A 20,948-nucleotide genomic window follows, 5' to 3' on the forward strand; every position below is an offset into this window, starting at 1 on the left:
TGGCCAGGCTGGTCTCAAAGTCCTGACCTGAGGTGATCTGCCCGCTTCAGCCTCCCAAAGTGCTGGGATTACAGGCATGAGCCACCATGCCCGGCCTGATTTCTCTCTTAAACTCCATGGTACCAGCTGTTATTCACCAACATCTGTTATTCATCAATGTAGACAGGGAAGCAGCTTCCTCCAGCTCTTCACTTGTGGGGCTAACCCATTAAGCTCTCCCCGGAGCTCAGGTGGCCAAATGTGGGGACTGTGACAGAGGTTAGGCCAGCGGGACAGAAGTGATGCCATCCTTCTTCCCAACACCACCCCTGCTGTCTACAGCCTTGAGGTTACAATTCCTGCCTTACTTATGCATGATGTTAGCCTGTGATGCTTTCTGATGCCTGACAGTAACCAAAACTCTCATGAGCTTCTGGTGAGGGTATAAATTGGGGAAAAAAATCCTTGCAATGTCTCCTAAGGCTAAGTGTACACCTCCCTATGATCTAGCAGTTCCACTCCTAGGCATATCCTCAAGTGAAAGAAGTGTTTATGTTCATCCAAAGATATTGATGAATGTGTTTATGACTGCTTTATTAACACAGGCAAAATTGCAAGTAATCTAAATGTTCAACAATAGGAAAATGGATAAATAAATTATGGCAATATTCATTCAATAGAATTTTGTGCAGCAGTGAAAAAAAAAAAAGCGAAGTACAGCTTCATGCAACAGTGTGGATGAACCTCGAAAATATAATGATGAGAAAAATAAGGCAGAAACAAAAGAAAACATACTGTAGAATTCCATTTATATAAAGTTCAAGAACAGGTAAAACCATTCTATTGTGCTAGGAGTTGAATAGTGTTTACTGTTGTGGGCAAGGCTCTACTGATTATTAAGGGAGGAAAACTTCTGGGGTGATAGAAGCGTTCTGTTTCTTGACCTTGGAAGGAGGCTCTATGGGTGTAACACATGAAAATTCATTATGCTTTACATTTAAGAAATGTGCACTTTGCTTTATGCATACACAATATTTAAAAAGACAAATTCTGCCAGCTGGATCACTAAGGATTCATTCACCAAGAACTCAGAATAATCCCTAAGTAAAAACCCCTAAGAGAAGTTATTGTTTAAGTCAACTGGTGGATTCTGTATATACCAAGTGCATTTTTCTTTCTCTAAGACCCAACCTAGGCTGGGATATATCTCTCGTCTCGGAGGTGTTGCTGGCATTGTAGTCCCTGAGCTGCTGCTGTGTGTATCTGTCTGCCCCTCAGACCACATGCTCAAGAGCAGAGACTATGCACCATTCATTGCCTTTCCCCAGTACATAGCACAGTGCCTGGCTTAGACATGCAGTAACTATTGATGGAGCATATGAAGGAGTGAATGCACAAAAGAACGAGTGAATGCACAAAAGAACGAATGAATGTGGCACACAAAAATGTGATCTATGACCATAATCTACAAAGCTCCTGTGGGGCTGTGAGCTGTGGAATCATTCTTTAGGCAGCATGATATCAGCCAGTGCTTCTCACCCTGGGGAAATTTTGCACCACAGGGGTCATTTCGCAACATCCAGAGTTAATTTTGGTCACGACAACTGGGGATGGGAGGTGATGTTATTGTACCTGGAATAATGCTAAATAGCCTACAATGCACAGGAAAGCACACCTCTTACACACACACACACACACACACACACACGAATCATCCAACTCAAAATGTCAGTAGCACTAAGATTGAGAAAACCCTGATATAGAGGAACAGGAGCTAAACGCAGGAAGAAAGCCTTGAGTTCAAATGTTAATTGCCTACTTATTAGCTGTGTGACGATGGGTAAGTTGCAAAACCTCTCAGATCTTTCTCCTTCGCATTAATAGGGCTGATCTCTACCTTGAAAGTAGATGAGAGGATTAAATGAACTGAACTATGTGAAGTGTCTGGCTCAAAACATGAGCCCAGTGAGACTTAGAGATCTTCTCCCAGGAGCCCAAGAGACCTTCTCTTCTCCACTCTGTTTCTGATCCCCCTTCCCCAGAGCCACAAACGGGCAATTTTTAGTAAGAAAAACAGCTGTCAAGCATTGCTCCCTCTTCCTCTTGCTTAAGAAACTATTGAAGAGCAAGGCTGCCTGTGAAGAATGCATTTTATTTGCCAGGTATGTCAACAGCCCCTGTTCCTAATGAAATGGGTTATTAATAGATAAAGTCAACATATTCAGAACTCAGGCCCACGTTGCATCCCAATGTAATCTGCCATTCTCCCTGCCTTGCAGGTGTCCTCTAAGTCTGCCTCTGAAAAACCGATTCTGATTTTCCCCGCTTTCCCTTGCTTTTCTCTAAGCCCCAACAAACACACTGAGTTCCCAAGAGATACAGAGCAACGTCACACACAATACTAGCACTGTGTGCAAGTGGCAGAGACATGTGAAGAAAGAACCCAGCCTTGTTCTTTGCAAATGGGAAGTAGAATTTCCCGCAGGGCTCAATCTAAGGCTTGCTACATTTGTCCCTTCCGCCCCTTTATGTATTTATGAGAGCGGCCGGCCCCTAGGCAATCGGAAGCTGGAGGCTTGTGTGTGCTGATTATGATGAAGTTTTGCTGTCCTTGGTGCTGAAAAAGTCTCCAAGTGCTAAGGATTATGCTTTTTCATTACTCATATTGCCTAGGGAGTATAAAATGGGGCATTAACATACATGTTAACATTATTTTATCAAATGCTTAGTATAGAACATTCGGGAAACATACAGAATGAAAACAACAAAATAATTAGTATTTACTGAGAGCATGCTACTTTTAAGGCATCGTTATTGACTTTATCTTGTGAGCTATGCACTATATATGCCCTGTTTTTCAGATAAGGAAAACCGAGGCAAGAACAGTTCCATTCACATGAACTTTCAGTGACAGCCACATCAACAGAAGAACAGTTGGGCTCCTACAAAGACCAATTGCACCGCTGGCTCTGGCTCCAGTCTTTCTTCATATTCTCCACAACCTGGTTTGTTTTGGTTCCCACAGGTACCATTCCCTCTCCTGAACCATCATCTTTGGTCTTTCTACTATACCATTTTCTCACTGGCACACAAGCATGCCTCAGGATTTCTCGTCTTACAGAAAAGACGCAAGAGCTTTTGGCCATTGCATCCAAACCTCGAATAACTTTCTCATTCCTTTCCTCCTTTTCAAGGAGGAGTTCCTTGAATGAGTGGTTTTTAGTCCTTGTTTCTAGGTTTACACCTGCCATTTTATATTATTTCCTCAAATCATGCCCCTCCCAAAATGGACCAAGTCAAAATCAACAATGATAATCCCATTAACATATCCTATGGTTGCTTCTTTGAGCACTTGTTTTAGTTTCCAGCAAATTTGACATCAGCAACTACTCCCTTCTTCTTAAACTACTTATTTTTTTTCTCTTTACAATTATGTCACCATAAAATCCTAGTTTTCCTCCTAACTCCATGACCCAGATTCTCAGTCCTTTTCCTGGACCCTTCTCTTCTGCTCCCCTTAAAATACTTTGTCCCAGGGCTCAGTTTCGGGAAGCCTTCATTTTTCCAGCTCTACTCCTCATCCAGTGAGAAATCTCATCCATTCCCATGGCTTTAAAAATCATCCATATGTTGATGCTTGCTAAGTGTATATCTCCAGGTTGAGGCAATTATATATCTCCAGGCAATCATTCAATTGTCTCTCCAATCACTACTTGGATGTCTTATAATCTCAAACTTCAAAAAATTAAAAGGTACTTTTGATGTTCCCCCCAAATTCACCTCCTACCCTAGTCTTCCCCAACTCAGAAAATGCCACAACTTGGTTTCCCAAACCAAAATCCTAGCAATCATCTTTTATTTCCCTTCATGGTTCACAACCAATCCTCCAATCAAGTTCCACAAACTTAGCCTACAAAATATACCCCAATGTCATCCACTTCTCTCCATCTCCCATGCCACTACCCTAGCATCTCCACCCTCTCTTCCCAGGATTGCTAGGAAGCCTCATTTTTAAAATTTGAGCTTTGATTGAGTAGGTAGTACACATATTCAAAAATCTAACCATACTGGCTGGAAATGGTTGCTCACGCGTGTAATCCCAGCACTTTGGGAGGCCGAGGCAGGTGGATCACTTGAGGTCAGGAGATCGAGACTATCCTGGCTAACATGGTGAAATCCTGTCTCTACTAAAAATACAAAAAACTTAGCTGGATGTGGTGGCATGCACCTGTAGTCCCAGCTACTCGGGAGGCTGAGGAAGGAGAATCTCTTGAACCTGGGCGGTGGAGGTTGCCACAATCTTGCCACTGCACTCCAGCCCGGGTGACAGAGCAAGACCCTGTCTCAAAAAAAAAAAAAAAAAAAAAAACCTAACCATATCAAAATATATACACCTCCATTCTCCATTGCTCCAGTCCCACCTTTACACTTCACAGGTAACCAAATTTTCACTTTATGCTTAAAGACTCCTTCAAGAGTCTTTATGGAAATACAAAATGTCCATTCCCCCTGTGTTTTTACAGAATTGTTAAAATATCACGCATTCTATTCTGTTCCTTGCTCCTTTCACTTTGCCATACATCTTGGAGATCTTCCCACATGGATGTTAAAGAGAACATTCTCTTTAGTTGCTTAGCATTCCATCATGTGGCTGTGACAACATTTATTTAACTGGTAATCTATCCTTTGACAATTGGGTTGTTTCCAATATTTTCCTACTTCAAATGATACCACAATGCTCTTGTATATAGTATTCTCATACATGCCATTATATCTGCATTATGAATTACCAGAAGATTATGGAATCAAAGGACACATGCAAAAACCACTTAACTGATTTCTCTGTTTCTTCTCTTGACTTCTACATTACATTTCCAAGGGCACCTACAGTGGTGTTTTTCAAAATGTAAATCATATTAGTCTGCTCCCCAGCTCAAAGCCCTCCAGTGGCTTTCTGCTGCATGTATATGGATTTAAATGCCTGCTTTTAGTCTCCAATATTTACTTTTTTTGCACTTTACCTACTTGGCCACTCATTAGGCTCCAGCAATTTGTTATATTTCTAGAGCACACCTAACTCTCCTTGCCTTGACCCTTGCTCATCTCTCTACCTGGCACACTCTTCAATCAGATCTTCACATTTTCCCTTTCTAACAACCAGATCTTTACATTTTTCCCTTCTTATCTTCAGATCAGCTTAAATATCACCTCCTCAGGAAGTCTTCCATGACACATCATCGGAAGCCCTCCACCCTCACCCTCACTGCTGACACCATTCCGGTATATCATTGTGTTTTATTTTCTTTATTGCTCTTCCTCTTTCTATCCCAAGCTCTTACAACAGCGTCTGACAACAAATGTTTGTTGAATGAAGGATTGTTAACATCTCAGTAAATTTACTTCCAGCAACTTTCCAAAAAAGTATTTTTTTAACACAGGTGAGATGAAATAATGCAAATAATTTTCTGTCGTCCTTTTATCAGCTAGTATTATATTCAAGCATTTCTCCAGAAAATGAAAACTTCTTTGCAAACACTCTGTTTTATGAATTCAGGACAACTTATCACAGGGAGAGATTATAACTTTTTTTTTTTTTTTTTTTTTTGAGACGGAGTCTCGCTCTGTCACCAGGCTGGAGTGCAGTGGCACAATCTTAGCTCACTGCAACCTCCACCTCCCGGGTTCAAGTAATTCTCCTGCCTCAGCCTCCTGAGTAGCTAGGACTACAGGCACAAGCCACTACGCCCAGCTACTTTTTGTATTTTTAGTACAGATGGGGTTTCACCATGTTAGTCAGGATGGTTTGGATCTCCTGACCTCATGATGTGCCCACTTCGGTCTCCCAAAATGCTGGGATTTCAGACGTGAGCCACCGCACTCAGCCGATTATAAATATTTTAATCACTCACTTTGTTAGGTAGAAAGGTTTCTACAATTTTTATTATTTGAATTAACACAACAATAAACATATTTAAGCAAAAATACTTGTCTGTAACTTTGAATGTTCACTAAAACTGGATTTACTAGGTCAAAAAGTTAAAATCTGTTTAAGCAACCAGATTTTTTTTTAATCAAATAGCTTCTCAGAAATTGCAATAACTTATAACCTTCTAGCAGTAAATCACCCAGTCTTCAGCAGCTTTCGTATTTTCTTCAGTATTTACTAATTTAATAGGTAAAGTGGTTCATTTTTTAAATTGTCCTTTCTTATAACTAATGAAGCTGAATATTTATTTAGTTCATCTTTAACTGATTCATAACATTGTATCAACACCCATTTCCACAGGCTTACAAAGAGTTTGGCTGTATTAAAGCCCAATACATCAAGTAATATGGCTGTGAATTTTCTGCCATGGAAAAAAAAAGTCGTAAACCACCTATGGGATTACAGCATAAGTACTACTTGCTTTTCTCTTACTTTGGGAAAGATGAACCTCCTTTACAGTGCAATTTTCAGGAAATGCATTGCACTTCCCTTGTTTTCCACATAGGGTGTAATTTCCAGCATCACTGCAACATCTTCCAAGAGTGAGGCATTTTGAAATCACTGAAAGATATTGTGAAGGTTCCATCATGGAGGTTCCATATAGCAGCTTTTGTTTTGCATTTTCCTGAGCCATACGTCCGTTTAGAACCTACCATTAACTTTGATAATTTAATTTTACCCCTTTCCTAAGAATCAAATCCATGCACATGCCAGTATCAGCAAAATAACATCAATTCTCTCTTCTATAGCTTCAGCTAACCTTTAAGTGAATCTTAAAATTTTCTATCACCATCTTCCAAAACTAGGGATTTTATCCAATAATATAAAATTAGCATGTTATAGAGGGTGCTGCACAAATAGCCTACATTGATTCACAGATGACTTTAAAAATTCAGTGAGCCAAGAATCCCACATTATTGATTCATGGTAACAAAACGATGGAGCACAGCTAATCTTTAAAACACATGCTGGGCAGAATGACATTTACAAATGCAGACAGACGGAAACCAATTGGGCATAATTCTTTAAGGATTAAACTGATGGCTGCAATTAGACCTAAGAAGGTAAGCAGTTTCTCTGATGGGAACTGAGACTCAGCCTCCTGGGTCCAACTCTAGTTTTCTCTCATCCTTGGTTAACCATGGTATTCCACTGTTCCACTGACCGGCTAGTTGAGTAGAGTTCCCCATGACTACTCAGGTTAACTAAATCGGTTTGTAAAATATGGCATGTTACCACTTTGGCTTGCCTCTTTGACTTTTAATAACAACTGCTCTGAAGGGGGCTATGCTTAGGATCATCATAGTTTGATGCTATCAGTGTAGAACACCAGATGAGCCCAGCAAAGAGCCTGTAGGGACAGAATATGGATATATTCCTTTGTATATGCCCTCCCCCTTCTCCTCCCCTGCCCCTTCCCCTCCCTCTCCCCCTCCCCCGCCCCCTCCCTCCCTCCCTCCCTCCCTCCCTCTCTTCCTTCCTTCCTTCCTTTTCTTACTTGTCTCCCTCCCTCTCTCTCTCTCTCTCTCTCTCTCTCTCTCTCTCTCTTTCTTTCTTTCAACAGAGTCTTGCTGGAATGCAGTGGTACAATCTCGGCTCACTACAACCTCCGCCTCCCAGGTTCAAGCAATTCTCCTGCCTCAGCCTCCTGAGTAGTGGGATTACAAGTGCCCGCCACCACACCTGGCTACTTTTTGTATTTTTAGTAGAGACAGGGTTTCACTATGTTGGCCAGGCTGGTCTTGAACTCCTGACCTCATGTGATCTGCCCGCCTCAGCCTCCCAAAGTTCTGGGATTACAGGTGTGAGCACCTCACCCAGCCTAATTATGTTTTTCTGTTTAAAGAAATATCTAGGCTTGACTCATAGGTCTTGGTCTTAGGGAACAATTCTGTCTGCCATTTCAGAGTTGTTTCAAGTAAACGTCACCCAAAGAACAGAAACTCTTACAGTCACCCAAAGAACAGACAACTCTTATAGTCTTAAAATTCATAATGATTCTGCTTATTAGAAAAGCAGCTCAGTGATAGGGTGAGAAATATTTTGCAGCCATGCAGTGTAACAGAAAGCACCTATGCTGGGAAACCAAATTCTGTCCCTGTCACTTACTTACACAGTAAGGGCTCCATACATGTTATTATGTCCTAGTTTCCCCATTCTACCTACATCCAGCAGGGTTATTTTGAGACTCTCTTGAGATGACTCAGGGAAGCTCCTAAAAGAGCCTAAAGCACATAGTCTTGAAAGAACTGCCATCCACATTTGATGGTCTCTTGGCTCACTCTCTCCTCATCCTCTCACCATGTTCTTTTCCTTCTCTACTCTTTACTATGCGCTTACATTTTGGGAACCAGTGAGAATACACCCAAAGAAAAACTCCAGGAGAGGGGACAATTTTAGGGACATGGAATTAGCATTTCTATGATAGTTAGGACTCTTTTGTTAAAAATGAGTAACAAACAAACAAAAACCTTGAATTGGAGAATGGAGATAAAGTACTGGTCGCATAGAACACAAGTTTTGTCCCAAGGGCATCAAATCTCCTTGACAGGCTCAAACTCAGTTTGAAAATTCATAATTATTCTGTTTAACAGAGGGAGAAGGGAGACTGATGGATGGAGGATGGTGGCATGTTTACTTGTTGCAGTGGTAGGGTAGAACAAAAATTCCAACTTTTGAAATAAGACCTTCATGGAGTAAGTCTCCTCTACCGATAGGCTGTGGAGTTTTGGGCAACTAACTGTATTAGTCCATTTTCATGCTGCTGATAAAGACATATCCAAGGCTAGGTAATTTATTTTAAAAAGAAAAAAAAAGAGGTTTAACGAACTCACAGTTCCATGTGCCTGGGGAGGCCTCAGAATCATGGCGGAAGGCAAAAGGCACATCTTACATGGCAGCAGGCAAGAGACAATGAGAACCAAGCAAAAAGGGTTTCCCCTTATAAAACCATCAGATCTTGTGAGACTCATTCACTACCTTGAGAACAATACGAGGAAAACCACCCCCCATGACTCAATTATCTCCCACCGGGGCCCTTCCACAACATGTGGGAATTATGGCAGCCACAGTTCAAGATGACGTTTGGGTGGGGACACAGCCAAAGCACATCACTAACCTAACCTCCTTGAACCTCAGTTTTCTCATCTGTAAAATGGAGATAATTATGACCATAGTAAATGGGACTAAATTCATGACTCAAATGATATCATCAAGATTCACTTTCTTTTCTAAAATATCAATAATTATTTTACTTTATGTGGTATACATTTAAGGGGTACAAGTGCTATTTTGTTACATGCATATATTGTCGAGTAGTGAACTCTTGGTTTTTATTGTGTCCATCACCCAAATATTGTACATTGTACCCATGAAGTAATTGATCATCACCTGCTCCACTTCCATTCCTTCACCTTTCCAAGTCTCCAATGTCTGTTGTTCCATACTCTATGTCCAGGTGTACACATTATTTAGCTCTCACTTACTTCTCCATCTTCCAACCCTTTTGCCATGCAAGTTTTGTTCTTAAGATCCTAGGTGCTCCCAGCTTCTCCAGCCTTCCCCTAGGTTAAAGTCCAGCTAAAATGCAGGAGCTTCACCCAAAGTCCTGATGCTGTTTGACTGGCCTGGGGAATGTGGGTGCTGAGTGAAGCCTGAGAGTCCTTTTCCATCTGGAATCCTGGAGTCAACCCTTCCCAAACTGTGTGGATAGAAAATGGAAATGGGCTGGGCGCAGTGGCTCACGCCTGTAATCCCGGCACTTTGGGAGGCCGAGGTAGATGAACCACCTGAGGTCAGGAGTTCAAAACCAGCCTGGCCAACATGGCAAAACCCTGCCTCTACTAAAAATGCAAAACAAACAAACAAACAAAAAAATTAGCCGGGCTTGGTGATGGGCACCTGTAACCCCAGCTACTTGGGAGGCTAAGGCAGGAGAACTGCTTGAACCTGGGAGGTGGAGGTTGCAGTGAGCTGAGATTGTGCCATTTGCAGAGCCTGGGCAACAGAGTGAGATTCCATCTCAAAAAAAAAAAGGAAATGGAAATGATAAATGCCTAGAGTGATGGATATCGCAATAACCCTGATTTCATCATTACACACTGTTTGACTGCATTAAAATATCACAAATACCTCATAAACATGTACAACTATTACATATCCAAAACAATTAAAAATGAAAAAGAAAGTGGAAGTGATGGATTCCCAAATAAAATAGGAAGCTGTAACCAGAAGATGAAAAAATGAATGCACCAGAGGCAAAGCACAGTTGTTTACCATGTTTGCCCAGCTGAAAATCAATGGCAATGTTGTTTGTCAGTCATTCTTAACCCTGGTTGCAGATTAAAATAATCTGGGAACTTATTTAAAAAAAAAAAAGAATGGCTGCTATCTGGGCTTCAACCTCAGAAAGGTTAAATCAAACTCTGAGTGCAGGAACTGGACAGTGGTGGTTTAAAAGCACCCAGATGATCCTAACATTCAGTCAGTGTTGAGAACAGTGTCTATGTAGACTTGTGTACACATCCAGATGGGATATTTAGGTGGGGGATTTTCTTCTGAAACTTCTATACAAGGCGCTTGTAGTCCCAGCTACTCGGGAGGCTGAGGCAGGAGAATGGCGGGAACCCGGGAGGCGGAGCTTGCAGTGAGCTGAGATCCGGCCACTGCACTCCAGTCTGGGCGACAAAGCGAGACTCTTGTCTCAACAAAAAAAAAAAAAAAAAAAAAAAAAAAACTTCTATACAAAATTAGAATCCCCATCTAAGTTGGCAAGACTGCAAATTTAGAAGACACTAGGATCTTGTCAGTGTTGCTACTTCTCAAGTAATTACAGACCCTCAGAGTCTGAAAGATTCGGACTATCAATGAGTCGCAGCCTCCATTCAAAATATGAATCAACTCCAGGGCAGTCTGATGTCCAGTTTTTCTTGTATGTCTCTGATAATTGTGAACTCATGACTTTGTGGGGTAACATAGTCTATTTTGTTTTTGTCATTGCTTTGACTTCCTAAGACCTACATATGAGAATTCTGACCTGAAGCTCTACAAAATCACCTCTCTGTAATTAATATGACTTAAAATGTGTTCTTTGTTATCTGGCACACATTCACAGCTAGTTAGCGATAGAGCTGGAGGTTGATCCAGGTTTACTTTGAAATAAATAAATATATTTTATTTATTTATTTATTTATTTTTTGAGATGGAGTTTCGCCCTTGTTGCCCAGGCTGGAGTGCAATGGCGTGATGTTGGCTCACCACAATCTCTGCATCCTGGGTTCAAGCGATTCTCCTGTCTCAGCCTCCCAAGTAGCTGGGATTACAGGTACGTGCCACCACGACCGGCTAATTTTGTATTTTTAGTAGAAATGGGGTTTCTCCATGTCGGTCAGGCTGGGCTCGAACTCCCGACCTCAGGTGATCCACCCGCCTCGGCCTCCCAAAGTGCTGGGATTACAGGCGTGAGCCATTGTGCCCAGCCTAAACTACTTCAATAGTATGCCATCCAGAGTTAAAAAAAAATGGGGAGGAAGAGGTGTTAACACTGAGAAAGCTGAAAAACAAAGTGATCTAAGTAAACCCAAACAAATGTGTCATGGCAATAAATGTAAATCTTTTAAGCTCCCCACTTGAAAGTCAGAGACTCTGAGATTGGATCAAAAGTTAAATTCCCACCTTATGCTGTTTACATTAGCTAAGCCTAAAACAAAATCACACATTTGGGTTAAATGCAAAAGAAGAGGCAAACACGTGCCAGTCCAGTACAAACAAAAGTCAAGCCAGAGGCAGCAACTGAATGTCAGACACTGTAGAATTCAAGCAAAATATCTTAAAATAGAACAACAGGATTGTTTTATACTGATAAATATCCAATTCACAAGGCAAATCAACAGTCATAAATGTTTACTTGCTGAAATCATTAAACACCTAGAGCTAAAATTACTAGCAACACAAGAGACAAATGACATAAACACAATCAATGGTGTGAGATTTTAACACTCAGAGTTTTTGACAGATTAAGCAGACAAAATTAAGGATGCAGTGGATCTGCATAATATAATTAATGCTGACTGAATAGATTTTTAAACATTATATCAAGAAAACAATTGAACCTCTTGTAAGAGATAAACTAATTCAATTTCCAAAATATATATCATTAGGTCACACACACTCAAAACAACAAAGTTTGGTAAGTGGTAGTTCACGTCACATTCTCTGGGCATATATAGAAAATACTAATGTAAAAGAATATATAGAAAATGTATAGAAAATAGTATTCTCTAGGCATCCATACTAGAAAACACTTCAAAATCTAAAAAGCAAATAAACCAAAAACCCATCCAAAATTTCAAAAAGCTGAAAAAAAATTTCCAGATCTTTACAAATTGAAAATCTGTCTCCTAAATAACATACTCGTCAAAGAGAAAATTAAAATATTGGTTATAGATTACTTAGAAATTAATGATCTGAGAAAAACAGTATACAACAATGTGATAATCCAAGATTTCAGCCTTAAATTTTATTATTAACTGAGAAAAAATGAAAAGAAATTCACTGAGGAAAGCACAACAATGAGTTTTTTTCAAAGGGAGCAAGTCAAAACTAAGAAAAGTATAAGGAATAAATAAAGGACAGATCTTAAAATCCCAATAATCAGAAAAGCAAATAATCTGTATAGTTAATATGTAAATTTAAATGGTATTTTCTTTGTAAACAGAAATATTAAAAAGTTAGAAGTTAGAATAATAGCTAATGTTTATGGAGCACTTACTATGTGTCTCGCAGTGATTAAGTGCGTTATTAGCAATACCACAGGCTGGGCATAGTGGTTCTTGCCTATAATCCCAGCACTTTGGGAGGCTGAGGCGGGAGGATCGCTTGAGGTCAGGAATTTGAGACCAGCCTGGTCAACACAGGGAGATCCCATGTCTACAAAAAATTTAAAACATTAGCCAGATGTGGTGGTGCGCATCTGTAGTCCCAGCTACTCAGGAGGGTAAGGCAGGAGAATACCTTGAGCTGGGAGGTAGAGGATACAGTGAGTCATGATCACGCCCCTGCATTCCAGCCTGGGTGACAGAGCAAGATTCTATCTCCAAATAAACAAACAAACAAGCAAGGAGGGCCCTATTATTATCTTGATTTTACAAATAAAGAAATTGAGGAAGACAGAGAGGATCCAATGGGCTCAAAAGCACTGAAGCAACGAGCAACAGAATGGGGTCATAAGAGTACCATTATTCTGCATGACCTAAGCTCCTATAACCTCTCGATATGAAGAAAGAATGAGAGTAAAAGCCAGACATTAATAATTACAAGGTAACTGAATCTATAATAAACATATAATTTTACGCTAAATAAACCTGAACATCTTAAGGATATTTATGGCTTTCTTAGAAAATAAATTATAAATATTGACTCAGTTGGAATTTGAGTATATCAAAAGTTTAGGAGACATTGAATAAGTCATATAAAAATCATCTCTGAAGGAAGTACTAGGCCTAAATTATTCTAAATGCTCAATATTTCAAAATTTGGAAAAATAAATAATTCTCATGCTAGGTAACAATTTAGGAAGAAAAAAAAAATGCATCCTGATTTCTCTAATGAGGTTGGCATGAGTCTGTTGCTGCGACCTAACAAAACCAAAGAAGGAAGAAGCTCCGATCTAATCTTACATATTGATACAGATATAAACACGCTAAATAAAATACAAGCAAACCTAATTCGGCTATGCTTTTGAAGGATAATTCACCACAACCAAGTAGATTTTATTCCAAGAAACCAAGGACGATTTAATACTAGAAATAATTTAATATTCAGAAAAATCTATTAACATCCTTTATCACACCAACGGGTCAAAGGAGAAATATCATAGTCAAATATTACAAGGTCTTTGACAAAATGCAATAGCCATCTCTGATTTAGTCTTTAAAATGCAGAATTCTTGGAATAGAGGAATATTTCGCTAACACTGGAAAGAACAGTTCTCATGTATCAACAGCTGACACTTTACTGAACTGTAAAATACCAGAAATGCTCCTGTTAAAGTCATGGACAAAACAGAGGTCTTGCCTTTCAACAGTTTTAGACACTGAAGCAGAAAAGCAGGAAAACGAAACTGTAGCTTATCACCAGCTTGGAAGCACAGGCACTGCCATTTGACCTGGGCTTGGATTTTGGCTGCCTCCCTCTCCAGCAGTTGAGCCCTATTTTGGTAAATCAGTAAGTCGGTTTCTTCTGCATGAGGAATGGTAAAAGGACAGTGAAGGATTAAATAAGCGGACACAGAGAGGCCCCTTGGCACAATGCCTGATGCAGGGCAGCGTCTGCATTTACAACTGCTTCTAGGCTCAGAAATATGAGTTGTTTCTTTACTAGAGAATCCAGTAAGGTCAACGGATAAGTGATGAGAAGTACCCAAGAGTTTAATGAAATATCCAGAGGCCATATAAATACACACAAATAGCAGTGAAAATTGGTTAGAAGATAGAAGTGCCTCAACAGGCCTCTTGCTGACAGTTAGATTTTGTAGACTGTTGTCTTTACTGCAAGGCCCCATTGTTGCCTCATCCCTGACCAGCCACATCTTATAATTATTGTTTAGGTTTCAAATCATTCATCACCTCCTTGTGGAAGCTTTTTCTGACCCCCAGGCCAAATCCCCTACCAAGTGTGCTTTTAACTGGATCATCTTCTTTGACACACTTGTCATAGCAGAAATTTTATATTTTTGTAGAATTATTGGATTAATACCTGTTTTCTCCTCAAGGCTTAAGTTCTGAGTATATTATGCAGCTAATAAAATTATGTTTATGTAAAAGAATTTAATGTCTACATGTGAATTTATTTTTAAATGCATCATACAAATCAGTATATAAGCACTCAATCTTCACTTCTAAAATTACACATTAGTATATGCATAAAAGATAAAAAAACTCATCAACATATTAACAGTGATACTAGATTTTTATTAAATTTTCTTCCTCATATTCATTAATGCTTTTAAATATTTAATATAAGTGAAAAGTATTTATCCTTTAAATGATAAGGACTTGCCAAAATACCTAAATTTTAAAAACACTTAAAATAGATACTTTTCCATTTCTTTTTTTTTACCATCAGGTGACAGGTGTTTAGATGGCTGGTCACTGATGCTGACCACATATAAATATATATGTATATATTACATAGAATTGTCTTGTCTCACAAATTTATCTTCCTGACTGGTAAACTGTTATTCCTACCAAAGAGAGCAAAGAATTGAGCGTATTTAAAAAGAATCAGCAATGATGGTAAAATCTGGAGAAATATTTTAATCTCATTAATATAAGAACAAGCCCATATTTCAGCCCCCAGAGAATTACACATCTAGCATCCCTTCACTTACACACACACACACACACACACACACGGTACCAGCAATTGGTCACCAAATGCACACTAAGTATCTACTACGTAGCTCAGCCCTGGGCTAGCTATTCAGAGGGCTTAGTTCCTGCCCTTGATGAGGTCGTTGGCCACTGAAACCAACACATTGAGAAAAGAAAACCAACAGCACAAAATGGAATGTGAACACTGACAAACAAGTGTTAGACAGTAGTTTTGCACATTTTCAGAGTTACACCTTCCCACCCATCACGGGCTGCCAGCAGGACTCCCGGTGGTGGTGTGAATCAACTCTATTTCCATCGTAGCTGTATAAATAGAGGAATGACTTGAGGAACTCCCCGTGCTAACCAAATACATTCAAACACCTTTATTGGGGTCTGTTCTTTTGCCACCCCCTAGCTGGCATGTTGTCTTCTAGTCTGCAACCACAGAGCAGTGCACCTGCCAAAACTTCTTCAAATGGCCTTCTTCCATTTTGGGCATCTGATTCTTCTCTCTCATCTCCCACAGGAAGCCTGGGTCAAATGCCCATCCTTCTTTTTCTTAGTCTCCTAAGATCCTTTTGTTACTGTTCTTGACAACCTATATTCTACTTTCTTCTTGCCCTCTCTGATTCACCCACCAGACCAAAGCTCTTTGTACTCATTTTTTATGTATCTCAGTAGGTCCAATTCCTAGCTCTGTGTTCTGGACATACTTTGTGCTTGGCAAATGTATGTCACTTTCAATGAATGAAGAATGAATAAATGAAATTTACCTCTGGAGACCTTTACAACCTTGCATTCCTTGCCTTTGCTTAAGCTGTTCCATGCATCTGAGATGCCCTTTTCTCAACTAATTTCCTTATGTTCAAATCCTAACCTCCAACCTTAAAGGTCTAGAAGGAATGCCTTCTACTCCAGGAAAACTCCCCTGGCTTCTCGGCTATCAGTGACTTCTCCCTCTTCCAATTACTACAGTTCTTTATCAAAATTTCCCACATTCTACCCAGACTTAGTGTTATTCGTGGACATATTTTTACATGCCCCTCCCCATTAATTGATATACTCTGTGATGTCAGAGACTACGTGTCTCCTCTATTCTGGTCCTCCTCTCAGTGACCACCACATTGTAGACAATAAATTAATAACAGATTTAGGGTAAATGGATACATGCAGGATTAGTGCCTTGTAGATGTCAGCCCTCTGTTCATTTCCTCCATGGCTGGATTTGGCAAATTTGAACAGAAGGAGATATAGTAAAGACAAGTTCTTAGATCTTATTAGGAACTCAAATATTTCCATTCCTGCCATTTTTTATGGGATGCTTTTTTAACCTGGCCTACCAGGAAATGTGTGTGATTTACTATAAGTATCCGAATGAACTTAAAGTGTCAGGAGAAACATGAGACCATCATCTGAATGGTGGGTGGCGGTGGGGGGCGGGGAGTGGTGGTGTGGGAATTGATGAATGAAATTCTTTCTGGATATACATTCTTCCAGGAGGGGAATGCAATGACAGCTCTCCATTGTCTCATCAAAGCATACTTCTGAAGAGAGAAGACTTGGTGGACACAGGTCAGGCGAGCTGGCTGACCTTGTGCTCCTCTCATTTCTGAGCTTTCCCAAACATACTATTTTTCTCCTCCTGCCTGGGCTTGATCTTGGCGGCTCCTGCAGCAATAAGGGGAGTTATTTTGGGGAGACAGTTGATGCTTGGCGAGTCCTCCTACAGTTCAGTAATAGCTGTTTGAAATGTTAAATGCCTCCCAGATGGAGATACTTAGCATTTGTAGGAGGAATAATTTGAAGGAGAAAATGCATTTGTCTTTTTGGCATCCTGTGGATTCCGTTACAGAAGACAGAGAACACTGTGAATCCTGCCATCCACATGTCAGTGTTTTCCTGGAATTTTGCTAGTCCCAGGTGACTGTGCTGCTGCAGCTGCTTCTGGGGATATCAAAGTTTGGATGTGCCAATGCTCAAGGAAAAGGAGTATGGGAATGAGTCTCAGAGGTCAGAGAGCTTCCAGAGTGCCCGGGAACCATCGGAGCTTAGCCTCCCTGCTACCATTGGCAAATGCTTCAATCATGTAGACCAGATGGTTTTTACTTTTGGGTGTAATCTTTTGTACACAGAGAGGCTGAAAAATGTAGTGCAGACTAGCAGAGAGAACCAGGGATTGAGAGGCATAAGTTCCGGCCTTGCTTTTGCCACTAACTTTCTTTGTGGCTTCAGGCAAACCACCTTGCCTCACAAAGCCTCTGTTTCCCCAACCTTTGAGGTGAAAAGATTGGGTTAGATCATCTTTAAATTCTTCTCTAAGTAAAGAACAATGCTATGGTGCTTGCTGTCATGGCTTATGAAGAAGGTGACGTTACAGCAGAAGGGTAACTTGGAGTTTTCCTTCAATATGAGCTTCCAGGTGCTAGGAAGAGAAGACTTCATTGAATTGTTCATGATGCCCGATTATTCGTGGCAAGCACAGAGTGGGTCATTCACAAAAAATAGTGAATCAATGACCCTTTCATTTATTTCTTGGCACCTATGGAACCTCTGTGGCCCATCGATAAGCTTCATCAAAAAGGTATGCCTTTGAGTAAGCAGCTGCTTTTAGCACCAGAGTGAATCTGAACTGGATACAAAGCTCAGTTCTGAAAAATTGTAACCAGGTAATTGTAGTGAAAGTGTTCTCACAACACACTGAGATGTGCAAAGAAAAGTGTGCCTCCTTTACCTTCTACATTAGCCTCACACACATCTTAGGAATCCCCTCATCCCCTCGGATAGGTGGGTGGGTGGATCAGGGGTGCTAAATTTAGTTAAATCCAGTCAGCTTTGTCCTATGCAATGATGAAAATCATCTCTATAGGAATTCATGCTCTTTTGGACAATGCTGTCTTTCCAATTTCTCTCTTCTCCTCCTGCTCATTCCTGAGATAGATTCTGGGTACCGGGGAGAGGGGAAGTAGGCAATCTTGGGTTCTTACATGTTTTAGGCTCCTCTGCACCCTGCAGCAATGCACTGTGCCCCTCTGGTCACTGGTCATTTTATCAGGATCTGATGGAAAAGCTGGGGCTGCTAACTTATAGGCTATTTGCTTACTTTGTCTGGACACAGATTCTGACTTGACCTCACAACGGCTGTTTGGAGGGCCGGACAAACCTGATTCCAGTGTGCCCTGCTCTAGGAACCATATACCGTAGCTCTCAGTTGCAGAGTAACGTATCCCACCCTGGTAAACCCCCTAGATGCAATCTCAGCTACCTTTCTCCTCTTCCATCATGAGGCATGGGTACACAGCTTGATTCATTCTACCACACAGGATTTTAGTGTCACTTGGTAATAATAATGCAACCTCTCTCTCTCTCTCTCTCCCCTTCTCTTTCTCTGCATCTCCGTATCTCTAACTTTGTGTTTCTCTTCCCTCTAACCTTGCTATGCTACTATCACTTTGAGATGGAAGTCTCAGTGTCTGTAGAGGCAGCTTGGGAGGTGTCTACTTCCCAAATCTCAACCTACACCCAGGCTTGAGCCTGAGAAGAGATAGGAAGGACCCATGCCCCTTCCAGCAAGGGAGCATCCTCTTTTCCTTACCTCAATCCATTCTGAGCCAGAAAAACACACGATTTCCACTTTTTCCTATTTTGTGATGGTTTTGCCTACATTTTATTCTCCTCTTTTCTGAGTTGAATTTTTTTTCCTCTTGCTTTTCCTGGGGAAAACGGTATAATGGTTGCCTGGAAATGCAATGTTTATGGTATAAGATAAAAAGAAATAAATACTATTTTAAAATATCATTTCCATTACAAAATCATTTCTTCAATTGCTGAAAGAGACTTGCTTGACTGAGGGTGATACACTTTCTCCTCTGAGAGCCTTCCACCTATAAAACGACGTGGTTAGACGTCACATCCATTAAAATCCCCTCCAGTTCTTGTGTCTTAGTCTCACTTAACAATGAGATGCTATAAGAGGCTCTCCAGATAATTTTCCAAACTAGCCATTCTATTCATAAACCAGTTACAGTACTATTTAATTTGTTTGGCATCTTACCAATAAAAAAATTGAGCTTATCAAACTTTTGCCCAGATAAACCCTATTATGAGTACTGAGACTGAATCATTTACTACCTAGCAGCTACGGATACAGTTTATCCAACAAGACTAGAAACCACAGACTATCCCATGAAGAATGCAGTTAACATAGGAAGTGACTTTCAAGTCAGAAAAAAGAGGAGAAGCAAAACAAACCGGCAGCTGACAAGAGGAGTTAAGTTCTCCTCTAACTGGCTAAAGGCTGAGACTGGTGGCTTCTCATAAGGTGAAATGGGAAAGGATTCCAGACATAACAACACAGAGGTCCTGGTATATCCTATTGTAACAAGGAATTAACTAAAACGTTGCAGAGAAACTTCCTGGCAGATTATAAGGTTCAGAAAGTGGAAAGGCTGAAACATGATATCCACACACAAAGTGCTCTAAGGAAAAGAATTCAGGGGCTGTGGTTGAAGGCTTGATGATTGTTCTCCAAGTTGAAGCTGTCTCAGTTGCTCTAACATATGCACATAATCTCACCCACTTTATACACAATCCATACATTTTCTAGGATTTTTCTTTCTTTTTTTTTTTTTTTTTTTTTTTTTTTTTTTTTTTTTTTGAGATGGAGTCTCACTCTGTTGCCCAGGCTGGAGTGTGGTGGTACCATCTCAACTCACTGCAACCTCCACCTCCCATGTTCCAGCGATTCTCCTGCCTCAGCCTCCCAAGTGGCTGGAATTACAGGCGCTGGCCACCACGCCCAGCTAATTTTTGTATTTTTAGTGGAGACAGGGTTTCACTGTGTTGGCAAGGCTGGTAGGATTTTTTTAAACAAACAACAAAAAAAGTAGTAATTACGAATAGCACATTTTAGCTATTCTAAGTATGGATGAGAAAGTGAACTCTGCCATTCAGAAAAATAGAATAAAAACATCTTTCTGGGAGGATGCATTGTTGAATTGTGATGTTTCATTCTTTTTGCCTATTAGGAAATATTTACTGTGGCTGCTGTAGGTAGTGTATAGGCACAATGGGATGCTGTATTATGCAACACAGGTTCAGTCCCTCACCTTGCTGCTAAAAATCAAGTAGAAGGGGTGGGAAAAAAAATCAAACATTCCACTAAGTGTACTAAGTGCTAACACAGGCGATGCTGTAACTTATCTAGTGGTGAGGAAGGCAGGAAAAGTTTCCAAGAGGAAACAAACTTCAATGGACAGAACGAGTAATCCCAACTGGCCTCCATAAAGAGGCTTTCCACCAAAATGAGATCTGGCTTCCCATATTTGGATTCCCAGATCGCAGTCCCCACGACACTTGAGTTGTCAGACCCAAAGAAGTAAGACATAGTATGTTTTCCTCAACCTCTCTCCACCTGCTACTTGAGCCCATTCCTAATCTATTGGTCTCTACTTACAAATATCTACTAAACTTCCAGCAGCTCTGCATGGCTGCCTTTAATGTTGACACAGAGAACAAGAGGTTGGTGTTTCTTGGAGCTTCCCAAACTACAAAAAAACCTGCTAACACTTGAAAACCACAACGCTGACAAAGACATCATGGACTGGAAGTTC

This window comes from Macaca thibetana, chromosome 20 (genome assembly GCF_024542745.1).
Source record: "Macaca thibetana thibetana isolate TM-01 chromosome 20, ASM2454274v1, whole genome shotgun sequence".
Classification (NCBI taxonomy): domain Eukaryota; kingdom Metazoa; phylum Chordata; class Mammalia; order Primates; family Cercopithecidae; genus Macaca; species Macaca thibetana.